Genomic DNA, 26,970 nt, shown 5'->3' with positions numbered 1-26,970 from the left:
ATATAAAAACTGAAGAGAGTTTACAATCCCTAAAAATTATAGACACTTTTTTAATTATCTCTTACTAAATTTGTGCATTTCCATTTTAGATGTATACTTTTCTCTTAAATATAAACTTGAGTTAGCTCTCGTAAACAAAATTATAAGACGACAAATAGATCACAGTAAAATGAAAATTTTAGAGAAAAAAATTTAGAACAAAAACAAATGTAAGTGAAGAAAATTTATTCAGACACCACAAATGAACACAAACATTTTGTTATCAGATTTTGGGTAATTCCACTAGTTCAACCCTAATAGCTTGGCATTTTGTGAGAAAGAGATTTCTAATTGATCCAACTATTGTTTTAAACATGGATATTGCATGCTTGAAGCATGTTAAAGACGCAAATGATGGCAAAACCTAAGATATAAAAACTGAAGAGAGTTTTCAATCCCTAAAAATTATTGCCACTTTTTGGAATTATCTCTGTCTAAATTTGTGGATTTCCATTTTAGATGTATACTTTTCTCTTAAATATAAACTTGAGATATCTCATGTAATAAAAAATATAAGAAGGTAAATAGATCATAGTAAAATGAAAATTTTAGAGAAAAAAATTTGAAATGAAAACAAATGTAAGTGAAGAAAATTTATTCACCCACCACAAATGAAAAGATTAGTTTTGTTATCAGAGTTTGGGAAATTCCACCAGTTTAACCCTAACAGCTTGGAATTTTGGGTGAAAGAGATTTCTAATTGATCCAACACATGTTTTAAACATGGATATTACTTGCCTTAAACTTGTTAAAGACGCAAATGTTTGCAAAACCTAAGATATAAAAACTGAAGAAGTTTACAGTGCCTAAAAAATTACAGACACTTGTTGGAATTATCTCTATCTAAATTTGTGCATTTCCATTTTAGATGTATACTTTTCTCTTAAATATAAACTTGAGTTATCTCTCGTAAAAAAAAAAATATAAGCCGACAAAATAGAACACAGAAAAAAGAAAATTTTAGAGAAAAAAATTACAAAAAAAAACAATGGAAGTGAAGAAAATTTATTTGCACACCACAAATGAAACCAAACGTTTTGTTATCCAAGTTTGGGAAATTCCGCCAATTCAACCCTAATAGCTTGGAATTTTGTGAGAAAGAGATTTCTAATTGTTCCAACACATGTTTTAAACGTGGATATTGCAAGCTTTAAACATGTTAAAGACGCAAATGTTTGCAAAACCTAAGATATATAAAACTGAAGAGAGTTTACAATTCCTAAAAATTTCAGACACTTATTGTAATTATCTCAGTTTAAATTTGTGCCTTTCCATTTTAGATGTATACTTTTCTCTTAAATATAAACTTGAGTTATCTCTCATAAACAAATATTTTAGAAGGCAAATAGATCACAGTAATATGAAAAGTTTTGAGAAATTTTTTTTTAACAAAAACAAATGTACGTGAAGAAAATTTATTCAAACACAACAAAAAGTTTTGTTATCAGATTATGGGAAATTCCACCAGTTCAACGACATAGCTTGGAATTTTGAGGGAAAGAGATTTCTACGTGATCCAACTCTTGTTTTAAAAATGGATATTGAATGCTTGAAGCATGTTAAAGACGCAAATGATTGCAAAAACAAAGATATAAAAACTGAAGTGAGTTTACAATCCCTAAAAAATACAAACACTTTTTCGAATTATCTCTGTCTAAATATGTGCATTTCCATTTTAGATGTATACATTTCTCTTAAATATAAACTTGTGTTATCTCTCGTTAACAACAGTATAAGAAGGCAAATAAGTCACAGTACATTGAAAATTTTTGGGAAAAAAATTTAAAACAAAACAAAAGTAAGTGAAAAAAATTTATTCACACACCACAAATCAACACAAAAGTTTTGTTATCAGAGTTTGGCAAATTCCATCAATTCAACTCTAAGAGCTTGGAATTTTGTGAGAAAGAGATTTCTAATTGATCCTACAAATGTTTTAAACATGAATATTGCATGCTTGAAGCATGTTAAAGATGCAAATGATTGCAAAACCTAAGATATAAAAACTGAAGAGAGTTTACAATCCCTAAAAATTACAGACACTTTTTGGAATTATCTCTGTCTAAATTTGAGCATTTCCAGTTTAGATATATACTTTTGTCTTAAATATAAACTTGAGTTATCTCTCCTAAGCAAAAATATAAGACATCAAATAGATCGCAATAAAATGAAAATTTTACAGAAAAAATTGAAAACAAGTAAAGAAAATTAATTCACACAGCACAAATGAACACAAAAGTTTTGTTATCCAAGTTTTGGAAATTCCACCAGTTCAACCCTAATAGCTTAGAATTTTGTGAGAAACAGATTTCAAATTGATCCAACACATGTTTTAAACATCGATATTGCATGTCTTAAACATGTTAAAGACCTAAATATTTGAAAAATCTAAGATATAAAACATGAAGAGAGTTTACAATCCCTTAAAATTATAGATACTTTTTGGAATTATCTCTGTCGAAATTTGTGCATTTCCATTTTAGACGTATACTTTTCTCTTAAATATATACTTGAGTTATCTCTCATAAACAAAAATATAAAACGGCAAAATAGCATATAGAAAAAATAAAATTTTACAAAAAACAATTTATAACAAAAACAAATGTAAGTGAAGAAAATTTATTTGCACACCACAAATGAACACAATTGTTTTGTTATCCAAGTTTTGGAAATTCCAACAGTTCAACCCTAATAGCTTGGAATTTTGTGAGAAAGAGATTTCGAATTGATCCAACACATGTTCTAAACATGGATATTGCATGCCTTAAACATGGTAATGACCCAAATGGTTGCAAAATATAAGATATAAAAACTGAAGAGAGTTTACAATCCCTAAAAATTTCAGACACGTTTTGGAATTATCTCTGTCTAAATTTGTGCATTTCAATTTTAGATATATACTTTTCTCTTAAATAGAAACTTGAGTTATCTCTCATAAAAAAAATATAAGAAGGCAAATAGATCACAGTAAAATAAAAATCTTAGAGAAAAAAATTTAAAACTAAAACAAATGTAGGTGAAGAAAATTTATTCACACACCACAAATGAACGCAAAAGTTTTGTTATCAGAGTTTGGGAAATTCCACCAGTTCAACCCTAATAGCTTGGAATTTTGTGGGAAAGAGATTTCTAATTGATCCAACTCATGTTTTAAACATGGCTATTGCATGCTTGAAGCATGTTAAAGACGCAAATGATTGCAAAACCTAAGATATAAAAACTGAAGGGAGTTTACAATCCCTAAAAATTACATACACTTTTTGGAATTATCTCTGTATAAATTTGTGCATTTCTATTTTAGATGTATAATTTTCTCTTAAATATAAACTTGTATTATCTCTCATGAACAACAGTATAAGAAGGCAAATAAGTCACAGTAAATTGAAAATTTTAGGGAAACAAATTTAAAACAAAACAAAAGTAAGTGAAAAAAACTTATTCACGTACCATAAATGAACACAAAAGTTTTGTTATCCAAGTTTGGAATTCCACTAGTTCAACATTAATAGCTTGGAATTTTGTGAGAAAGAGATTTCTAATTGATCCTACACATGTTTTAAACAATGATATTGCATGCCTCAAACATGTTAAAGGAGCAAATGTTTGCAAAACCTAAGATATAAAAATTGAAGAGAATTTACAAACCCTAAAAATTACAGACACTTTTTGGAATTATCTCTGTCTAAATTTGTGCATTTCCAGTTTTGATGTATACTTTTCCCTTAAATATAAACTTGAGTTATCTCTCGTAAACAAAAATATAAGACAACAAGTAGATCACAGTAAAATGAAAATTTTTGAGAAAAAATTAAAAAGTGTAAAGAAAATTTATTCACACAGCACAAATGAACACAAAAGTTTTGTTATCCAAGTTTGGGAAATTCCACCACTTCTACCCTAATAGCTTGGAATTTTGTGAGAATGAGATTTCTAATTGATCCAATACTTGTTTTAAACATGGATATTGCATGCCTTAAACATGTTAAAGACGCAAATGTTTGCAAAACCTAAGTTATAAAAACACAAGAAACTTTACAATCCCTAAAAATTATAGACACTTTTTGGAATTATCTCTGTCTAAATTTTTGCATTTCCAGTTTAGATGTATACTTTTCTATTAAATATAAACTTGAGTTATCTCTCGTAAACAAAAATATAAGACGACATAATAGAACAGAGAAAAAAGAAAATTTTAGATAAAAACATTTAAAACAAAAAAAAATGTAAGAGAAGAAAATTTATTCACACACCACAAATGAACACAAACGTTTTGTTATCCAAGTTTGGGAAATTCCACAAGTTCAACCCAAATAGCTTGGAATTTTGTGAGAAAGAGATTTCTGATTGGTCCAACACATGTTTTAAACATGGATATTGCTTGCCTTAAACATGTTAAAGATGGAAATATTTGCAAAACCTAAGATATAAAAACTGAAGAGAGTTTACAATCCCTAAAAATTACAGACCGTTTTTGGAATTATCTTTGTCTAAATTTGTGCATTTCCATTTTAGATGTATACGTTTCTCTTAAATTTAAACTTGAGTTATCTCTCGTAAACAAAAATATAAGACGACAAAATAGAACACAGAAAAAAGAAAAATTTAGAGAAAAAAATTTAACACAAAAACAATTGTAAGTGAAGAAAATTTATTCACTCTCCACAAATGAACGTAAAAGTTTTGTTATCCAAGTTTGGGAAGTTCCACCTGTTCAACCCTAATAGCTTTGAATTTTGTGAGAAAAAGATTTCTAATTGATCCAACACAAGTTTTAAATATGGATATTGCATGCCTTAAACAGGTTAAAGACGCAAATGTTAGCAAAACCTAGGTTATTAAAACTAAAGAGAGTTTACAATCCCTAAAAATTACAGACACTTTTTGGAACTATCACTTACTAAATTTGAGCATTTCCATTTTAGTTGTATACTTTTCTGTTAAATATAAACTTGAGTTATCTCTCGTAAACAAAAGTATAAGAAGACAAATAGATCACAGTAAAATAAAAATTTTAGAGAAAAACATTTAGAACAAAAACAAATGTAAGTGAAGAAAATTTATTCACACACCAAAAATGAACACAAAAGTTTTGTTATCAGAGTTTGGATAATTCCACTAGTTCAACCATATTAGCTTGGCATTTTGTGGGAAAGAGATTTCTAATTGATTCAAGATATGTTTTAAACATGGATATTGCATGCTTGAAGCATGTTAACGACGCAAATGATTGCAAAACCTAAGATATAAAAACTGAAGAGAGATTACAATCCCTAAAAATTCAAGACACTTTTTGGAATTATCTCTGTCTAAATTTGTGCATTTCCATTTTAGAAGTATATTTTTCTCTTAAATATTAACTTGAGTTATCTCAAGTAATAAAAAATATAAGAAGGCAAATAGATCACAGTAAAACGAAAATTTTAGAGAAAGAAATTTAAAACAAAAACAAATGTATATGAAGAAAATTTATTCACACACCCCAAATGAACGGAATAATTTTGGTATGAAAGTTTTGGAAATTCCACCAGTTCAACCCAAATAGCTTGGAATTTTGTGAGAAAGAGATTTCTAACTGATCCAACACATGTTTTAAAGAAGGATATTGCATGCCTTAAACATGTTAAAGACGCAAATGTTTGGAAAACCTAAGATATAAAAACTGAAAAGAGTTTACAATCCCTGAAAATTACAAACACTTTTTGGAATTATCTCTGTCTAAATTTGTGCATTTCCAGTTTAGATGTATACTTTTCACTTAAATATAAACTTGAGTTTTCTCTCGTAAACAAAAATGTAAGACGACAAATAGATCACAGTAAAATGAAAATTTTAAAGAAAAAAATTAAAAACGAGTAAAGAAAATTTATTCACAGAGCACAAATTAACGCAAAAGTTTTGTTATCCAAGTTTGGGAAATTCCACCAGTTCAACCCTAATAGCTTGGAATTTTGTGAGAATGAGATTTCTAATTGATCTAACACATGTTTTAAAAATGGATATTGCTTGCCTTAAATATGTTAAAGACGCAAATGTTTAATGAACCTAAGATATAAAAACTAAAGAGAGTTTACAATCCCCAAAAATTACAGACACTTTTTGGAATTATCTCTGTCAAAATTTGTGCATTTCCATTTTAGATGTATACTTTTCTCTTAAATATAAACTTGTGTTATCTCTCGTAAACAACAGTATAAGAAGGCAAATATGTCATAGTAAATTGAAAGTTTTAGGGAAAAAAATTTAAAACCAAACAAAAGTATTTGAAAAAAAATTAATCACACACCACAAATGAACAGAGTAGTTTTGTTATTAGAGTTTGGGTAATTCCACCAGTTCAACCCAAATAGCTTGGCATTTTTTGAGAAAGAGATTTCTAATTGATCCTACACATGTTTTAAACATGGATATTGCAAGATTGAAGCATGTTAAAGTTGCAAATGATTGCAAAACCTAAGATATAAAAACTGAAGAGAGTTTACAATCCCTAAAAAATACAGACACTTTTTGGAGTTATCTCTATCTAAATTTGTGTATTTCCAGTTTAGATGTATACTTTTCTCTTAAATATAAACTTGAGTTATCTCTCGTAAACAAAAATATAAGACGGAAAAATAAAACAGAGAAAAAAGTAAATTTTAGCGAAAAAAATTTATAACAAAAACAAATGTAAGTGAAGAAAATTTATTTGCACACCACAAATGAACACAAACGTTTTGTTATCCAAGTTTTGGAAATTCCACCAGTTCAACCCTAATAGCTTGGAATTTTGTGAGAAAAGAGATTTCTAATTGATCCAACATGTGTTTTAAACATGGATATTGCATGGCTTAAACGTGTTAAAGACGCAAATGATTGCAAAACCTAAGATATAAAAACTGAAGAGTGTTTACAATCCCTAAAAATTACAAACACTTTTTGGAATTATCACCTACTAAATTTGAGCATTTCCATTTTGGATGTATAGTTTTCTGTTAAATATAAACTTGAGTTATCTCTCGTAAAAAAAAGTATAAGAACACAAATAGATCATAGTAAAATGAAAATTTTAGAGAAAAACATTTAGAACAAAAACAAATGTAAGTGAAAAAAATTTATTCACACACAGCAATTGAACACAAAAGTTTTGTTATCAGAGTTTGGGTAATTCCACTAGTTCAACCATATTAGCTTGGCCTTTTGTGAGAAAGAGATTTCTAATTGATCCAACACATGTTTTAAAAATGGATATTGCATGCTTGAAGCATGTTAACGACGCAAATGATTGAAAAACCTAAGATATAAAAACTGAAGAGAGATTACAATCCCTAAAAATTCAAGACATTTTTTGGAATTATCTCTGTCTAAATTTTTGCATTTCCATTTTAGATGTATATTTTTATTTTAAATATTAACTTGTGTTATCTCAAGTAATAAAAAATATAAGAAGGCAAATATATCACAGTAAAACAAAAATTTAAGAGAAAGAAATTTAAAACAAAAACAACTGTATGTGAAGAAAATTTATTCACACACAACAAATGAACGAAATAATTTTGGTATGAAAATTTTGGAAATTCCACCAGTTCAACCCAAATAGCTTGGAATTTTGTGAGAAAGAGATTTCTCACTGATCCAACACATGTTTTAAACAAGGATATTGCATGACTTAAACATGTTAAAGACGCAAATGTTTGGAAAACCTAAGATATAAAAACTGAAAAGAGTTTACAATCCCTAAAAATTACAGACACTTTTTGGAATTATCTCTGTCTAAATTTGTGCATTTCCAGTTTAGATGTATACTTTTCACTTAAATATAAACTTCAGTTTTCTCTCGCAAACAAAAATGAAAGACGACAAATAGATCACAGTAAAATAAAAATTTTAAAGAAAAAAATTAAAAACGAGTAAAGAAAATTTATTCACAGAGCACAAATTAATGCAAAAGTTTTGTTATCCAAGTTTGGGAAATTCCACCAGTTCAACCCTAATAGCTTGGAATTTTGTGAGAATGAGATTTCTAATTGATCTAACACATGTTTTAAAAATGGATATTGCTTGCCTTAAATATGTTAAAGACGCAAATGTTTACAAAACCTAAGATATAAAAACTAAAGAGAGTTTACAATCCTCAAAAATTACAGACACTTTTTGGAATTATCTCTGTCAAAATTTGTGCATTTCCATTTTAGATGTATACTTTTCTCTTAAATATAAACTTGTGTTATCTCTCGTAAACAATAGTATAAGAAGGCAAAAATGTCATAGTAAATTGAAAGTTTTAGGGAAAAAAATTTAAAACGAAACAAAAGTATTTGAAAAAAAATTATTCACACACCACAAATGAATAGAGTAGTTTTGTTATTAGAGTTTGGGTAATTCCAAAAGTTCAACCCAAATAGCTTGGCATTTTTTGAGAAAGAGATTTCTAATTGATCCTATACATGTTTTAAACATGTATATTGCAAGATTGAAGCATGTTAAAGTTGCAAATGATTGCAAAACCTAAGATATAAAAACTGAAGAGAGTTTACAATCCCTAAAATATACAGACACTTTTTGGAGTTATCTCTGTCTAAATTTGTGTATTTCCAGTTTAGATGCATACTTTTCTCTTAAATATAAACTTGACTTATCTCTCGTAAACAAAAATATAAGACGGCAAAATAAAACACAGAAAAAATTAAATTTTAGCGAAAATAATTTATAACAAAAACAAATGTAAGTGAAGAAAATTTATTTACACACCACAAATGAACACAAACGTTTTGTTATCCAAGTTTTGGAAATTCCACCAGTTCAACCATATTAGCTTGGCATTTTGTGAGAAAGAGATTTCGAATTGATCCAACACATGTTTTAAACATGGATATTGCATGCTTGAAGCATGTTAACGACGCAAATGATTGCAAAACCTCAGATATAAAAAATGAAGAGAGATTACAATCCCTAAAAATTCAAGACATTTCTCTGAATTATCTCTGTCTAAATTTGTTCATTTCCATTTTAGATGTATATTTTTCTCTTAAATATTAACTTGAGTTATCTCAAGTAATAAAAAATATAAGAAGGCAAATAGATCACAGTAAAATGAAAATTTTAGAGAAAGAAATTTAAACAAAAACAAATGTATGTGAAGAAAATTTATTCACTCACCACAAATGAACAAAATAATTTTGGCATGAAAGTTTTGGAAATTCCACTAGTTCAACCCAAATAGCTTGGAATTTTGTGGGAAAGAGATTTCTAACTGATCCAACAAATATTTTAAACAAGGATATTGCATGCCTTAAACATGTTAAAGACGCAAATGTTTGGAAAACCTAAGGTATAAAAACTAAAAAGAGTTTACAATCCCTAAAAATTACAGACACTTTTTGGAATTATCTCTGTCTAAATTTGTGCATTTCCAGTTTAGATGTATACTTTTCACTTAAATATAAACTTGAGTTTTGTCTCGTAAACAAAAATATAAGACGACAAATAGATCACAGTAAAATGCAAATTTTAAAGAAAAAAATTAAAAACGAGTAAAGAAAATTTATTCACAGACACAAATTAACGCAAAAGTTTTGTTATCCAAGTTTGGGAAATTCCACCAGTTCAACCCAAATACCTTGGAATTTTGTGAGAATGAGATTTCTAATTGATCTAACACATGTTTTAAAAATGGATATTGCTTGCCTTAAATATGTTAAAGACGCAAATGTTTACAAAACCTAAGATATAGAAACTAAAGAGAGTTTACAATCCCCAAAAATTACAGACACTTTTTGGAATTATCTCTGTCAAAATTTGTGCATTTCCATTTTAGATGTATACTTTTCTCTTAAATATAAACTTGTGTTATGTCTCGTAAACAATAGTATAAGAAGGCAAATATGTCATAGTAAATTGAAAGTTTTAAGGAAAAAAATTTAAAACCAAATAAAAGTATTTGAAAAAAAATTATTCACACACCACAAATGAACAGAGTAGTTTTGTTATTAGAGTTTGGGTAATTCCACCAGTTCAACCCAAATAGCTTGGCATTTTTTGAGAAAGAGATTTCTAATTGATCCTACACATGTTTTAAACATGGATATTGCAAGATTGAAGCCTGTTAAAGTTGCAAATGATTGCAAAACCTAAGATATAAAAAACTGAAGAGAGTTTACAATCCCTAAAAAATACATACACTTTTGGAGTTATCTCTGTCTAAATTTGTGTATTTCCAGTTTAGATGTATACTTTTCTCTTAAATATCAACTTGAGTTATCTCTCGTAAACAAAAATATAAGACGGCAAAATAAAACACAGAAAAAAGTAAATTTTAGCAAAAAAAATTTATAACAAAAACAAATGTAAGTGAAGAAAATTTATTTGCACACCACAAATGAACACAAACGTTTTGTTATCCAAGTTTTGGAAATTCCACCAGTTCAACCCTAATAGCTTGGAATTTTGTAAGAAAGAGATTTCTAATTGATCCAACACATGTTTTAAACAAGGAAATTGCATGGCTTAAACGTGTTAAAGACGCAAATGATTGCAAAACCTAAGATATAAAAACTGAAGAGAGTTTTACAATCCCTAAAAATTACAGACACTTTTCTGAATTATCTCAGTCAAAATTTGTGCATTTTCATTTTAGATGTATACTTTTTTCTTAAATATAAACTAGAGTTATCTCTCATAAACAAAAATATAAGAAGGCAAATAGATCACACTAAAATGAAAATATTATGGAAAAAAATTTTAAACTAAAACAAATGTTAGTGAAGAAAATTTATTCACACACCACAAATGAACACAAAAGTTTTGTTTTCAGAGTTGGGAAATTCCACCTATTCAACCCTAACAGCTTGGCATTTTGTGAGAAAGAGATTTCTAATTGATCTAACACATGTTTTAAAAATGCATATGGCATGCCTTAAATTTCTTAAAGACGCAAATGTTTACAAAACCTAAGGTATAAAAAATGAAGAGAGTTTACAATCCCCAAAAATTATAGACACTTTTTGGAATTATCTCAGTCTAAATTTGTGCATTTCCATATTAGATGTATACTTTTCTTTTAAATATAAACTAGAGTTATCTCTCATTAACAAAAATATAAGAAGGCAAATTGATCACAGTAAAAAGAAAATTTTAGAGAAAAAAATTTAAAACAAAAACAAAGTGAAGAATATTTAGTCACACACCACAAATGAACGCAAACGTTTTGTTATCCATTTTTTGGAAATTCCACCAATTCAACCCTAATAGCTTGGAATTTTTTGAGAAAGAGATTTCAAATAAATCCAACACAAGTTTTAAAGATGGATATTGCAGGCTTTAAAGATGTTAAAGAGGCAAATGTTTGAAAAACCATAGATATAAAAACTGAAGAGAGTTTACAATCCCTAAAAATTAAAGACACTTTTTGGAATTATCTCTGTCTAAATTTGTGCATTTCCAGTTTAAGTGTATACTTTCTCTTAAATATAAACTTGAGTTAACTCTCATAAACAAAATATAAGACGACAAATAGATCACAGTAAAATAAAAATTTTAGAGCAAAAAATTTAAAATAAAAACAAAGTTAGTGAAGAAAATTTATTCACACACCAAAAATGAACACAAAAGTTTTGTTATCAGAGTTTTAGAAATTCCATCAATACAACCCTAATTGCTTCGAATTTTGTTGGAAAGATATTTCTAAATATCCAACTCTTGTTTTCAAAATGGATATTGAATGCTTAGAGCTTGTTGAAGACGCAAATGATTGCAAAACCTAAGATATAAAAACTTAAGTGAGTTTACAATCCCCAAAAATTATAGACACTTTTTGGAGATATCTTTGTCTAAATTTGTGCATTTCCAGTTTAGATGTATACTTTTGTCTTAAATATAAACTTGAGTTAAATCTCATAAACAAAATATAAGACGACAAATAGATCACAGTAAAATGAAAATTTTAGAGAAAAAAGTTTAAAACAAGTAAAGAAAATTTATTCACACAGCACAAATGAACACAAAAGTTTTGTTATTCAAGTTTAGGAAATTTCACCAGTTCAACCCTAACAGCTGGGAATTTTGTGAGAAAGAGATTTCTAATTGATCCAACGTGTGTTTTAAACATGGATATTGCATGCTTGAAGCATGTTAAAGACGCAAATGATTGCAAAACCTAAGATATAAAAATTGAAGAGAGTTTACAATCCCGAAAAATTACATACACTTTTTGGAATTATCTCTATCTAAATTTGTGTATTTCCATTTTTGATGTTTACTTTTCTCTTAATTATAAACTTCAGTTATCTCTCGTAAACAAAAATATAAGATCACATAATAGATCACCGAAAAAAGAAAATTTTAGAGAAAAAAATTTAAAACAAAAGCAAATGTAAGTGAAGAAAATTTATTCACACACCCCAAATGAACACAAATGTTTTCCTATCCAAGTTTGAGAAATTCCACCAGTTCAACCCTAATAGCTTGGAATTTTGTGAGAAAGAGATTTCTAATTGACCCAACACATGTTTTAAATGTGGATATTCCATGCCTTAAACATGTTAAAGACGCAAATGTTTGCAGAACCTAAGATATAAAAACTTAAGAGAGTTTACAATCCGTAAAAATTGTAGACACTTTTTGGAAATATCTCTATCTAAATTTGTGCATTTCCATTTTAGATATATACCTTTCTCATAAATATAAACTTGAGTTATGACTCATAAACAAAAATATAAGATGGCAATATAAAACACAGAAAAAAGAAAATTTTAGAGAAAAAAATTTAAAACAAAAAAAAAAATGTAAGTGAAGATAATTTATTCACACTCCACAAATGAACACAAAAGTTTTGTTATCCAAGTTTGGGAAATTCCACAACCCTAATAGTATAGAATTTTGTGGAAACGAGATTTCTACACTATCCAACTCATGTTTTAAACATGGATATTGCATGGTTAAAGCATGTTAAAAATGCAAATGATTGCAAAACCTAAGATATAAAAACTGAAGGGAGTTTACAATCCCTAAAAATTACAGACACTTTTTGGAATTATCTCTGTCTAAATTTGTGCATTTATATTTTAGATGTATACTTTTCTTTTAAATATAAACTTGTGTAACAATAGTATAAGAAGGCAAATAAGTCCTAGTACATTGAAAATTTTAGGGAAAAAAATTTTAAACAAAACAAAAGTAAGTGACATTTTTTTTTTCACACACCACAAATTTTGTTATCCAAGTTCGGGGAATTCCACCAGTTCAACCCTAATAGCTTGGAATTTTGTGAGAAAGAGATTTCTAATTGATCCAACGTGTGTTTTAAACAAGGATATTTTATGCTTGAAGCATGTTAAAGACGCAAATGATTGCAAAACCTAAGATATAAAAATTGAAGAGAGTTTACAATCCTTAAAAATTACAGACACTTTTTGGAATTATCTCTGTCTAAATTTTACCATTTCCATTTTAGATGTATACTTTTCTCTTAAATATAAATTTGAGTTATCTCTCGTAAACAAAAATAAAAGACGGCATAATAGAACATCGAAAAAAGAAAATTTTTGAAAAAAAAATCTAAAACAAAAACAAATGTAAGTGAAGAAAATTTATTCACACACCACAAATGAACACAAACGTTTTGTTATCCAAGTTTGGGAAATTCCACCAGTTCAACCCTTATAGCTTGGAATTTTGTGAGGAAGAGATTTCTAATTGATCCAATACATATTTTAAACATGGATATTACATCCCATAAACATGTTAAAGATGCAATTTTTTTCAAAACCTAAGATATAAAAACTGAAGAGAGTTTGCAATCCCTAAAAATTACAGACACTTTTTGGAATTATGTTTGTCTAAATTTGTGAATTTCCATTTCAGATGTATACCTTTCTCGTAAATATGAACATGAGTTATCTCTCATTAGAAAAAATATAAGACGGCAAAATAGAACACAGAAAAAAGAAAATTTTAGAGAAACAAATGTAAGTGAAGAAAATTTATTCACACTCCACCAATGAACACAAAAGTTTTGTTATCCAAGTTTGGGAAAATCCACGAGTTCCACCCTAATAGCTTGGAATTTTGTGAGAAAGAGATTGCTAATTGATCCTACAAATGTTTTAAACATGGATTTTGCAAGCCTTAAACATATTAATGACGTAAATGTTTGCAAAACCTAAGATATAAAAACTGAAGAGAGTTTACAATCCCTAAAAATTATAGGCACTTTTTGGAATTCTCTCTTACTAAATTTGTGCATTTCCATTTTAGATGTGTACGTTTCTCTTAAATATAAACTTGAGTTATCTCTCATAAACAAAAATATAAGAAGGATAAAAGATCACAGTAAAATAAAAATATTAGAGAAAAAAATTTAGAACAAAAAAAAATTTAAGTGAAGAAAATTTATTCACACACCACAAATGAACACAAAAGTTTTGTTATCAGAGTTCAGGTAATTCCACCAGGTCAACCTTAAAAACTTGGCGTGTTGTATGAAAGAGATTTCTAATTGATCGAACACATGTTTTAAACAAGGATATTGATGCTTGAAGCATGTTAAAAACGCAATTGATGGCTTAACCTAAGATATAAAAACTAAAGATAGTTTAGAATCCCTAAAATTACAGCCACTTTTTGGAATTATCTCTTTCTAAATTTGTGCATTTCGATTTTAGATGTATGCTTTTCTCTTAAATATAAACTTGAGTTTTCTCACGTAATAAAAAATATAAGAAGGTAAATAGATGAAAGTAAAACGAAAATTTTAGGGAAAAAAATTTAAAACAAAACATAAGTAAGTAAAAAAATTTATTCACACACAAAAAATGAACACAAAAGTTTTGTTATCCAAGTTTCGGAAATTCCACCAGTTCAACTCCAACTGCTTGGAATTTTGTGAGAAAGAGAATTCTAATTGATCCCACACAAGTTTTAAACATGGATATTGCATGCTTGAAACATGTTAAAGATGCAAATTATGGCAAAACCTAAGATATAAAAACTGAAGAGAGTTTACAATACCTAAAAATTATGACACTTTTTGGAATTATCTCTATCTAAATTTGTACATTTCCTGTTTAGATGTATACTTCTCTCTTAAATATATACTTGAATTATCTCTCGTAAACAAAAATATAAGATAACAAAGAGATCACAGAAAAATGAAAATTTTACAGAAAATGTTTTAAAAAAGTAACGAAAATTTATTCACACAGCACAAATGAACACAAAAGTTTTGTTATCCAAGTTTCGGAAAATCCACCATTTCAACCCTAATAGCTTGGAATTTTGTGAGAAAGAGAACATGTGTTTTAAACATGGATATTACATGCTTGAAGCATGTTAAATACGCAAATGATTGCAAAACCTAAGATATAAAAACTGAAGAGAGTTTACAATCCCTAAAAATTACAGACCCTTTTTGGAATTATATCGGTCTAAATTTGTGCATTTCCATTTTAGATGTGTTCTTTTCGCTTGAATATAAACATGAGTCATCTCTTGTAAACAAAAATATAAAAAGACAAAATAGACCTAAGAAAAAATAAAATTTTAGAGAAAAAAAATTTGAAACAAAAACAAATGTGTGTGAAGAAAATTTATTCACACAGCACAAATGAACCCAAACGTTTTATTATCCAAGTTTGGGAAATTCCACCAGTTCAACCCTAATAGCTTGGAATTTTGTGAGAAAGAGATTTCTAATTGATCCAACACATGTTTTAAACATGGATATTGCAAGCCTTAAACATGTTAAAGACGCAAATGTTTGCAAAACCTAAGATATAGAAACTGAAGAGAGTTTAGAATCCCTAAAAATTACAGACACTTTTTGGAATTATCTCTTTCAAGATTTGTTCATTTCCATTTTAGATGTATACTTTTCTCTTTAATATAAACATGAGTTATCTCTTGTAAACAAAAATATAAGAAGGCAAATAGATCACAGTAAAAGGAAAATTTAAAAGAAAAAAATTTAAAACAAAAACAAAGTTATAGAAGAAATTTTATTCACACACCACAAATGAACACAAATGTTTTGTTATCAGAGTTTGGGAAATTCCACTAGTTCAACCCCAATAGCTTGGACTTTTGAGGGAAAGAGATTTCTAATTGATCCAATTCATGGTTTAAAAATGGATATTGAATGCTTGAAGCATGTTAAAGACGTAAATGATTGTAAAACCAAAGATTGAAAAACATAAGAGAGTTTACAATCCCTAAAAAATACAAACAAATTTTGGAATTATCTCTATCTAAATTTGTGCATTTCCATTTTAGATCTATACATTTCTCTTAAATATAAACTTGTGTTATCTCTCGTAAACAATAGTATAAGAAGGCAAATAAGTCACAGTACATTGAAAATTTTAGAGAAAAAAATTTTAAACAAAATAAAAGTAAGTGAAAAAAATTTATTCACAAACCACAAATGAACACAAAAGTTTTGATATCAGAGTTTGGGAAATTCCACCAGTTCAACCCTAATAGCTTGGACTTTTGAGGGAAAGAGATTTCTAATTGATCCAACTCATGTTTTAAACATGGATATTGAATGCTTGAAGCATGTTAAAGACGCAAATGATTGTAAAACCAAAGATTTAAAAACATAAGTGAGTTTACAATCCCTAAAAAATACAAACAAATTTTGGAATTATCTCTATCTAAATTTGTGCATTTCCATTTTAGATGTATACATTTCTCTTCAATATAAACTTGTGTTATCTCTCGTAAACAATAGAATACGAAGGCAAATAAGTCACAGTACATTGAAAATTTTAGGGAAAAAAATTTAAAATAAAACAAAAGTAAGTGAAAAAAAGTTATTCACAAACCACAAATGAACACAACAGTTTTGATATCAGAGTATGGGAAATTCCATCAATTCGACTCTTATAGCTTAGAATTTTGTGAGACAGATTTCTAATTGATCCTACAAATGTTTTAAACATGGATATTGCATGCTTGAAGCATGTTAAAGATGCAAATTATTGCAAAACCTTAGATATAAAAACTGAAAAGAGTTTACAATATCTAAAACTTAAGACACTTTTTGGAATTATCTCTGTCTAAATTTTTACATTTCCTATTTAGATGTTTTTTTTCTCTTAAATATATACTTGAGTTATCTCTCGTAAACAAAAATATAAAACAACAATTAGATCATAGAAAAATGAAAATTTTACAGAAAAAAATTTAAAACAAGTCAAGAAAATTTATTCACACAGCACAAATGAACACAAAAGTTTTGTTATCCAAGTTTGGGAAATTCCACCAGTTCAACCCTAATAGCTTGGAATTTTGTGAGAAAGAGATTTCTAATTGATCCAACATATGTTTTAAACGTGGATATTACATGCTTGAAGCATGTTAAATACGCAAATGATTGCAAAACCTAAGATATAAAAACTGAAGAGAGTTTACAATCCCTAAAAATTACAGTCACTTTTTGGAATTATCTCTGTCCAAATTTTTGCATTTTCTTTTTAGATGTATACTTTTCTCTTAAATATAAACTTGAGTCATCTCTCATAAACAAAAATATAAGAAGGCAAAATAGACCACAGAAAAAATAATATTTTTGAGAAAAAGATTTAAAACAAAAACAAATGTATGTGAAGAAAATTTATTCACACACCACAAATGACCACAAACGTTTTATTATCCAAGTTTGGGAAATTCCACCAGTTCAACCCTAATTGCTTGGAATTTTGTGAGAAAGAGACTTCTAATTGATCCAACACACGTTTTAAACGTGGATATTGCAAGCCTTAAACATGTTAAAGACGCAAATGTTTGCAAAACCTAAGATATAAAAACAAAAGAGAGTTTACAATCCCTAAAAATTACAAACACTTTTTGGAATTATCTCTGTCTAAATTTGTACATTTCCATTTTAGTTGTATACTTTTCACTTAAATATAAACTGGAGTTATCTCTCATAAACAAATATTTTAGAAGGCAAATAGATCACAGTAATATGAAAATTTTTGAGAAATTTTTTTTAACAAAAACAAATGTAAGTGAAGAAAATTTAATCAAATACAACACAAATTTTGTTATCAGATTATGGGAAATTCCACCAGTTCAACGACATAGCTTGGAATTTTGAGGGTAAGAGATTTCTACTTGATCTAACTCTTGTTTTAAAAATGGATATTGAATGCTTGAAGCATGTTAAAGACGCAAATGATTGCAAAAACAAAGATATAAAAACTAAAGTGAGTTTACAATCCCTAAAAAATACAAACACTTTTTCGAATTATCGCTGTCTAAATATGTGCATTTCCATTTTAGATGTATACATTTCTCTTAAATATAAACTTGTGTTATCTCTCGTTAACAACAGTATAAGAAGGCAAATAAGTCACAGTACATTGAAAATTTTAGGGAAAAAAATTAAAAACAAAAAAAAAGTAAGTGAAAAAAATTTATTCACACGCCACAAATCAACACAAAAGTTTTGTTATCAGAGTTTGGGAAATTCCATCAATTCAACTCTAATAGCTTAGAATTTTGTGAGAAAGAGATTTCTAATTGATCCTACACATGTTTTAAACATGGATATTGCATGCTTGAAGCATGTTAAAGATGCAAATGATTGCAAAACCTAAGATATAAAAACTGAAGAGAGTTTACAATCCCTAAAAATTACAGACACTTTTTGGGATTATCTCTGTCTAAATTTGTGCATTTCCAGTTTAGATATATACTTTTCTCTTAAATATAAACTTGAGTTATCTCTCGTAAGCAAAAATATAAGACATCAAATAGATCACAGTAAAATGAAAATTTTACAGAAAAAATTGAAAACAAGTAAAGAAAATTAATTCACACAGCACAAATGAACACAAAAGTTTTGTTATCCAAGTTTTGGAAATTCCACCAATTCAACCCTAATAGCTTAGAATTTTGTGAGAAACAGATTTCAAATTGATCCAACACATGTTTTAAACATCGATATTGCATGTCTTAAACATGTTAAAGACGCAAATATTTGCAAAATCTAAGATATAAAACATGAAGAGAGTTTACAATACCTTAAAATTACAGATACTTTTTGGAATTATCTCTGTCTAAATTTGTGCATTTCCATTTTAGACGTATACTTTTCTCTTAAATATATACTTGAGTTATCTCTCGTAAACAAAAATATAAGGCAGCAAAATAGCATACAGAAAAAAGAAAATTTTACAGAAAAAAATTTATAACAAAAACAAATGTAAGTGAAAAAAATTTATTTGCACACCACAAATGAACACAATTGTTTTGTTATCCAAGTTTTGGAAATTTCACCAGTTCAAACCTAATAGTTTGGAATTTTGTGAGAAAGAGATTTCTAATTGATCCAACACATGTTTTAAACATGGATATTGCATGCCTTAAACATGGTAAAGACCCAAATGGTTGCAAAATCTAAGATATAAAAACTGAAGAGAGTTTACAATCCCTAAAAATTGCAGACACTTTTTGGAATTATCTCTGTCTAAATTTTTGCATTTCAATTTTAGATATATACTTTTCTCTTAAAAAGAAATTTGAGTTATCTCTCATAAAAAAAATATAAGAAGGAAAATAGATCACAGTAAAATAAAAATCTTAGAGAAAAAAATTTAAAACTAAAACAAATGTAAGTGAAGAAAATTTATTCAGACACCACAAATGAACGCAAAAGTTTTGTTACCAGAGTTTTGGAAATTCCACCAGTTCAACCCTAATAGCTTGGAATTTTGTGGGAAAGAGATTTCTAGTTGATCCAACTCATGTTTTAAACATGGCTATTACATGCTTGAAGCATGTTAAAGACGCATATGATTGCAAACCTAAGATATAAAAACTGAAGTGAGTTTACAATCCCTAAAAATTACAGACACTTTTTGGAATTATCTCTGTATAAATTTGTGCATTTCTATTTTAGATGTATACTTTTCTCTTAAATATAAACTTGTATTATCTCTCATAAACAACAATATAAGAAGGCAAATAAGTCACAGTACAATGAAAATTTTAGGGAAACAAATTTAAAACAAAACAAAAGTAAGTGAAAAAAACTTATTCACACACCACAAATGAACACAAAAGTTTTGTTATCCAAGTTTGGAATTCCTCTAATTCAACATTAATAGCTTGGAATTTTGTGAGAAAGAGATTTCTAATTGATCCTACACATGTATTAAACAATGATATTGCATGCCTCAAATATGTCAAAGGCGCAAATTTTTGCAAAACCTAAGATATAAAAACTGAAGAGAATTTACAAACCCTAAAAATTTCAGACACTTTTTGGAATTATCTCTGTCTAAATTTGTGCATTTCCAGTTTTGATGTATACTTTTCCCTTAAATATAAACTTGAGTTATCTCTCATAAACAAAAATATAGGACAACAAGTAGATCACACTAAAATGAAAATTTTTGAGAAAAAATTTAAAAAGTGTAAAGAAAATTTATTCACACAGCACAAATGAACACAAAAGTTTTGTTATCCAAGTTTGGGAAATTCCACCACTTCTACCCTAATAGCTTGGAATTTTGTGAGAATGAGATTTCCAATTGATCCAACACTTGTTTTAAACATGGATATTGCATGCCTTAAACATGTTAAAGACACAAATGTTTGGAAAACCTAAGATAAAAAAATTGATGAGAGTTTACAATCCTTAAAAATTTTAGACACTTTTTGGAATTATCTCTGTCTAAATTTTTGCATTTCCAGTTTAGATGTATACTTTTCTATTAAATATAAACTTGAGTTATCTCCCGTAAACAAAAATATAAGACAAAATAGAAAAGAGAAAAAAGAAAAATTTAGAGAAAAAAATTTAACACAAAAACAAACGTAAGTGAAGAAAATTTATTCACTCTCAACAAATGAACATAAAAGTTTTGTTATCCAAGTTTGGGAAGTTCCACCTGTTCAACCCTAATAGCTTGGAATTTTGTGAGAAAAAGATTTCTAATTGATCCAACACAAGTTTTAAACATGGATATTGCATGCCTTAAACAGGTTAAAGACGCAAATGTTTGCAAAACCTAAGATATAAAAACTGAAGAGAGTTTACAATCCCTAAAAATTACAGACCGTTTTTGGAATTATCTCTATCTAAATTTGTGCATTTCCATTTTAGATGTATACGTTTCTCTTAAATTTAAACTTGAGTTATCTCTCGTAAACAAAAATATAAGACGACAAAATAGAACACAGAAAAAAGAAAAATTTAGAGAAAAACATTTAACACAAAAACAAATGTAAGTGAAGAAAATTTATTCACTCTCCACAAATGAACATAAAAGTTTTGTTATCCAAGTTTGGGAAGTTCCACCTGTTCAACCCTAATAGCTTGGAATTTTGTGAGAAAAAAATTTCTAATTGATCCAACCCAAGTTTTAAACATGGATATCGCATGCCTTAAACAGGTTAAACCCAAATAGCTTGGCATTTTTTGAGAAAGAGATTTCTAATTGATCCTACACATGTTTTAAACATGGATATTGCAAGATTGAAGCATGTTAAAGTTGCAAATGATTGCAAAACCTAAGATATAAAAACTGAAGAGAGTTTACAATCCCTAAAAAATACAGACACTTTTTGGAGTTATCTCTGTCTAAATTTATGTGTTTCCAGTTTAGATGTATACTTTTCTCTTAAATATAAACTTGAGTTATCTCTCGTAAACAAAAATATAAGATGGCCAAATAAAACACAGAAAAAAGTAAATTTTAGCAAAAAAAATTTATAACAAAAACAAATGTAAGTGAAGAACATTTGTTTGCACACCACAAATGAACACAAACGTTTTGTTATCCAAGTTTTGGAAATTCCACCAGTTCAACCCTTATAGCTTTGAATTTTGTAAGAAAGAGATTTCTAATTGATCGAACACATGTTTTAAACAAGGATATTGCATGGCTTAAGCGTGTTAAAGACGCAAATGATTGCAAAACCTAAGATATAAAAACTGAAGAGAGTTTACAATCCCTAAAAATTACAGACACTTTTTGGAATTATCACTTACTAAATTTGAGCATTTCCATTTTAGATGTATACTTTTCTGTTAAATATAAACTTGAGTTATCTCTCGTAAAAAAAAGTATAAGAACACAAATAGATCACAATAAAATGAAAATTTTAGAGAAAAACATTTAGAACAAATACAAATGTAAGTGAAGAAATTTATTCACACACCGAAATTGAACACAAAAGTTTTGTTATTAGAGTTTGGGTAATTCCACTAGTTCAACCATATTAGCTTGGCATTTTGTGAGAAAGAGATTTCTAATTGATCCAACACATGTTTTAAACATGGATATTACATGCTTGAAGCATGTTAACGATGCAAATGATTGCAAAACCTAAGATATAAAAATTGAAGAGAGATTACAATCCCTAAAAATTCAAGACATTTTTTGGAATTATCTCTGTCTAAATTTGTGCATTTCCATTTTAGATGTATATTTTTCTCTTAAATATTAACTTGAGTTATCTCAAGTAATAAAAAATATAAGAAGGCAAATAGATCACAGTAAAACGAAAATTTTAGAGAAAGAAATTTAAAACAAAAACAAATGTATGTGAAGAAAATTTATTCACACACCACAAATGAACGGAATAATTTTGGTATGAAAGTTTTGGAAATTCCACCAGTTCAACCCACATAGCTTGGAATTTTGTGAGAAAGAGATTTCTAACTGATCCAACACATGTTTTAAACAAGGATATCGGAAGCCTTAAACATGTTAAAGACGCAAATGTTTGGAAAACCTAAGATATAAAAACTGAAAAGAGTTTACAATCCCTAAAAATTACAGACACTTTTTGGAATTATCTCTCTCTAAATTTGTGCATTTCCAGTTTAGATGTATACTTTTCACTTAAATATAAACTTGAGTTTTCTCTCGTAAACAAAAATATAAGACGACAAATAGATCACAGTAAAATGCAAATTTTAAAGAAAAAAATTAAAAACGAGTAAAGAAAATTTATTCACAGAGCACAAATTAACACAAAAGTTTTGTTATCTAAGTTTATGAAATTCCAGCAGTTCAACCCTAATAGCTTGGAATTTTGTGAGAATGAGATTTCTAATTGATTTAACACATGTTTTAAAAATGGATATTGCTTGCCTTAAATATGTTAAAGACGCAAATGTTTACAAAACCTAAGATATTAAAACTAAAGAGAGTTTACAATCCCCAAAAATTACAGACACTTTTTGGAATTATCTCTGTCAAAATTTGTGCATTTCAATTTTAGATGTATACTTTTCTCTTAAATATAAACTTGTGTTATCTCTCGTAAACAACAGTATAAGAAGGCAAATATGTCATAGTAAATTGAAAGTTTTAGGGAAAAAAATTTAAAACCAAACAAAAGTATTTGAAAAAAAATTATTCACACACCACAAATGAACAGAGTAGTTTTGTTATTAGAGTTTGGGTAATTCCACCAGTTCAACCCAAATAGCTTGGCATTTTTTGAGAAAGAGATTTCTAATTGATCCTACACATGTTTTAAACATGGATATTGCAAGATTGAAGCATGTTAAAGTTGCAAATGATTGCAAAACCTAAGATATAAAAACTGAAGAGAGTTTACAATCCCTAAAAAATACAGACACTTTTTGGAGTTATCTCTGTCTAAATTTGTGTGTTTCCAGTTTAGATGTATACTTTTCTCTTGAATATAAACTTGAGTTATCTCTCGTAAACAAAAATATAAGACGGCAATATAAAACACAGAAAAAAGTAAATTTTAGCGAAAAAAATTTATAACAAAAACAAATGTAAGTGAAGAAAATTTATTTGCACACCACAAATGAACACAAACGTTTTGTTATCCATGTTTTGGGAATTCCACCATTTCAACCCTAATAGCTTGGAATTTTGTAAGAAAGAGATTTCTAAATGATCCAACACATGTTTTAAACAAGGATATTGCATGGCTTAAACGTGTTAAAGACACAAATGATTGCAAAACCTATGATATAAAAACTGAAGAGAGTTTTACAATCCCTAAAAATTACAGACACTTTTTGGAATTATCTCAGTCAAAATTTGTGTATTTTCATTTTAGATATATACTTTTTTTGTAAATATCAACTAGAGTTATCTCTCATAAACAAAAATATAAGAAGGCAAATAGATCACACTAAAATCAAAATATTATGGAAAAAAATTTTAAACTAAAACAAATGTAAGTGAAGAAAATTTATTCACACACCACAAATGAACACAAAAGTTTGTTTTCAGAGTTGGGAAATTCCACCTATTCAACCCTAATAGCTTGGCATTTTGTGAGAAAGAGATTTCTAATTGATCTAACACATGTTTTAAAAATGCATATGGCATGCCTTAAATTTGTTAAAGACGCAAATGTTTACAAAACCTAAGGTATAAAAACTGAAGAGAGTTTACAATCCCCAAAAATTATAGACACTTTTTGGAATTATCTCTGTCTAAATTTGTGCATTTCCATATTTGATGTATACTTTTCTTTTAAATATAAACTGGAGTTATCTCTCGTTAACAAAAAAATAAGAAGGCAAATTGATCACTGTAAAAAGAAAATTTTAGAGAAAAAAATTTAAAACAAAAACAAAGTGAAGAATATTTAGTCACACACCACAAATGAACGCAAACGTTTTGTTATCCATTTTTTGGAAATTCCACCAATTCAACCCTAATAGCTTCGAATTTTGTGACAAAGAGATTTCAAATAAATCCAACACATGTTTTAAAGATGGATATTGCAGGCCTTAAAGATGTTAAAGACGCAAATGTTTGAAAAACCATAGATATAAAAACTGAAGAGAGTTTACAATCCCTAAAAATTAAAGACACTTTTTGGAATTATCTCTGTCTAAATTTGTGCATTTCCAGTTTAAGTGTATACTTTCTCTTAAATATAAACTTGAGTTAACTCTCATAAACAAAATATAAGACGACAAATAGATCACAGTAAAATGAAAATTTTAGAGAAAAAATATAAAATAAAAACAAAGTTAGTGAAAAAAATTTATTCACACACCAAAAATGAACACAAAAGTTTTGTTATCAGAGTTTTGGAAATTCCATCAATACAACCCTAATTGCTTCGAATTTTGTTGGAAAGATATTTCTAAATATCCAACTCTTGTTTTCAAAATGGATATTGAATGCTTGAAGCATGTTGAAGACGCAAATGATTGCAAAACCTAAGATATAAAAACTGAAGTGAGTTTACAATCCCCAAAAATTATAGACACTTTTTGGAGTTATCTCTGTCTAAATTTGTGCATTTCCAGTTTAGATGCATATTTTTCTCTTAAATATAAACTTGAGTTAACTCTCATAAACAAAATATAAGACGACAAATAGATCACAGTAAAATGAAAATTTTAGAGAGAAAAATGTAAAACAAGTAAAGAAAATTTATTCACACAGCACAAATGAACACAAAAGTTTTGTTATTCAAGTTTAGGAAATTTCACCAGTTCAACCCTAATAGCTGGGAATTTTGTGAGAAAGAGATTTCTAATTGATCCAACGTGTGTTTTAAACATGGATATTGCATGCTTGAAGCATGTTAAAGACGCAAATGATTGCAAAACCTAAGATATAAAAACTGAAGAGAGTTTACAATCCCTAAAAATTACATACACTTTTTGGAATTATCTCTATCTAAATTTGTGTATTTCCATTTTAGATGTTTACTTTTCTCTTAATTATAAACTTCAGTTATCGCTCGTAAACAAAAATATAAGATCGCATAATAGATCACCGAAAAAAGAAAATTTTAGAGAAAAAAATTTAAAACAAAGGCAAATGTAAGTGAAGAAAATTTATTCACACACCACAAATGAACACAAATGTTTTCTTATCCAAGTTTGAGAAATTCCACCAGTTCAACCCTAATAGCTTGGAATTTTGTGAGAAAGAGATTTCTAATTGACCCAACACATGTTTTAAATATGGATATTCCATGCCTTAAACATGTTAAAGACGCAAATGTTTGCAGAACCTAAGATATAAAAACTTAAGAGAGTTTACAATCCGTAAAAATTGCAGACACTTTTTGGAAATATCTCTATCTAAATTTGTGCATTTCCATTTTAGATATATACCTTTCTCATAAATATAAACTTGAGTTATGACTCATAAACAAAAATATAAGATGGCAATATAGAACACAGAAAAAAGAAAATTTTAGAGAAAAAAATTTAAAACAAAAAAAAAATGTAAGTGAAGATAATTTATTCACACTCCACAAATGAAGACAAAAGTTTTGTTATCCAAGTTTGGGAAATTCCACCAGTTCAACCCTAAGAGTATGGAATTTTGTGGAAAAGAGATTTCTACTTGATCCAACTCATGTTTTAAACATGGATATTGCATGGTTAAAGCATGTTAAAAATGCAAATGATTGCAAAACCTAAGATATAAAAACTGAAGGGAGTTTACAATCCCTAAAATTACAGACACTTTTTGGAATTTTGTTTGTCTAAATTTGTGCATTTATATTTTAGATGTATACTTTTCTTTTAAATATAAACTTGTGTAACAACAGTATAAGAAGGCAAATAAGTCCTAGTACATTGAAAATTTTAGGGAAAAAAATTTTAAACAAAACAAAAGTAAGTGACAATTTTTTTTTCACACACCACAAATGAACACAAATTTTGTTATCCAAGTTCGGGGAATTCCACCAGTTCAACCCTAATACCTTGGAATTTTGTGAGAAAGAGATTTCTAATTGATCCAATGTGTGTTTTAAACAAGGATATTTAATGCTTGAAGCATGTTAAAGACGCAAATGATTGCAAAACCTAAGATATAAAAATTGAAGAGAGTTTACAATCCTTAAAAATTACAGACACTTTTTGGAATTATCTCTGTCTAAATTTTAGCATTTCCCTTTTAGATGTATACTTTTCTCTTAAATATAAATTTGAGTTATCTCTCGTAAACAAAAATAAAAGACGGCATAATAGAT

The sequence above is a fragment of the Aristolochia californica genome, unplaced genomic scaffold (assembly GCF_029961685.1).
Source record: "Aristolochia californica isolate CCGP_79_NKW_82.1479 unplaced genomic scaffold, dmAriCali1.0.hap1 SCAF_3, whole genome shotgun sequence".
Lineage (NCBI taxonomy): Eukaryota > Viridiplantae > Streptophyta > Magnoliopsida > Piperales > Aristolochiaceae > Aristolochia > Aristolochia californica.
The sequence above is the reverse complement of the archived record's forward strand: the minus strand, read 5'-3'. Positions refer to the sequence as shown.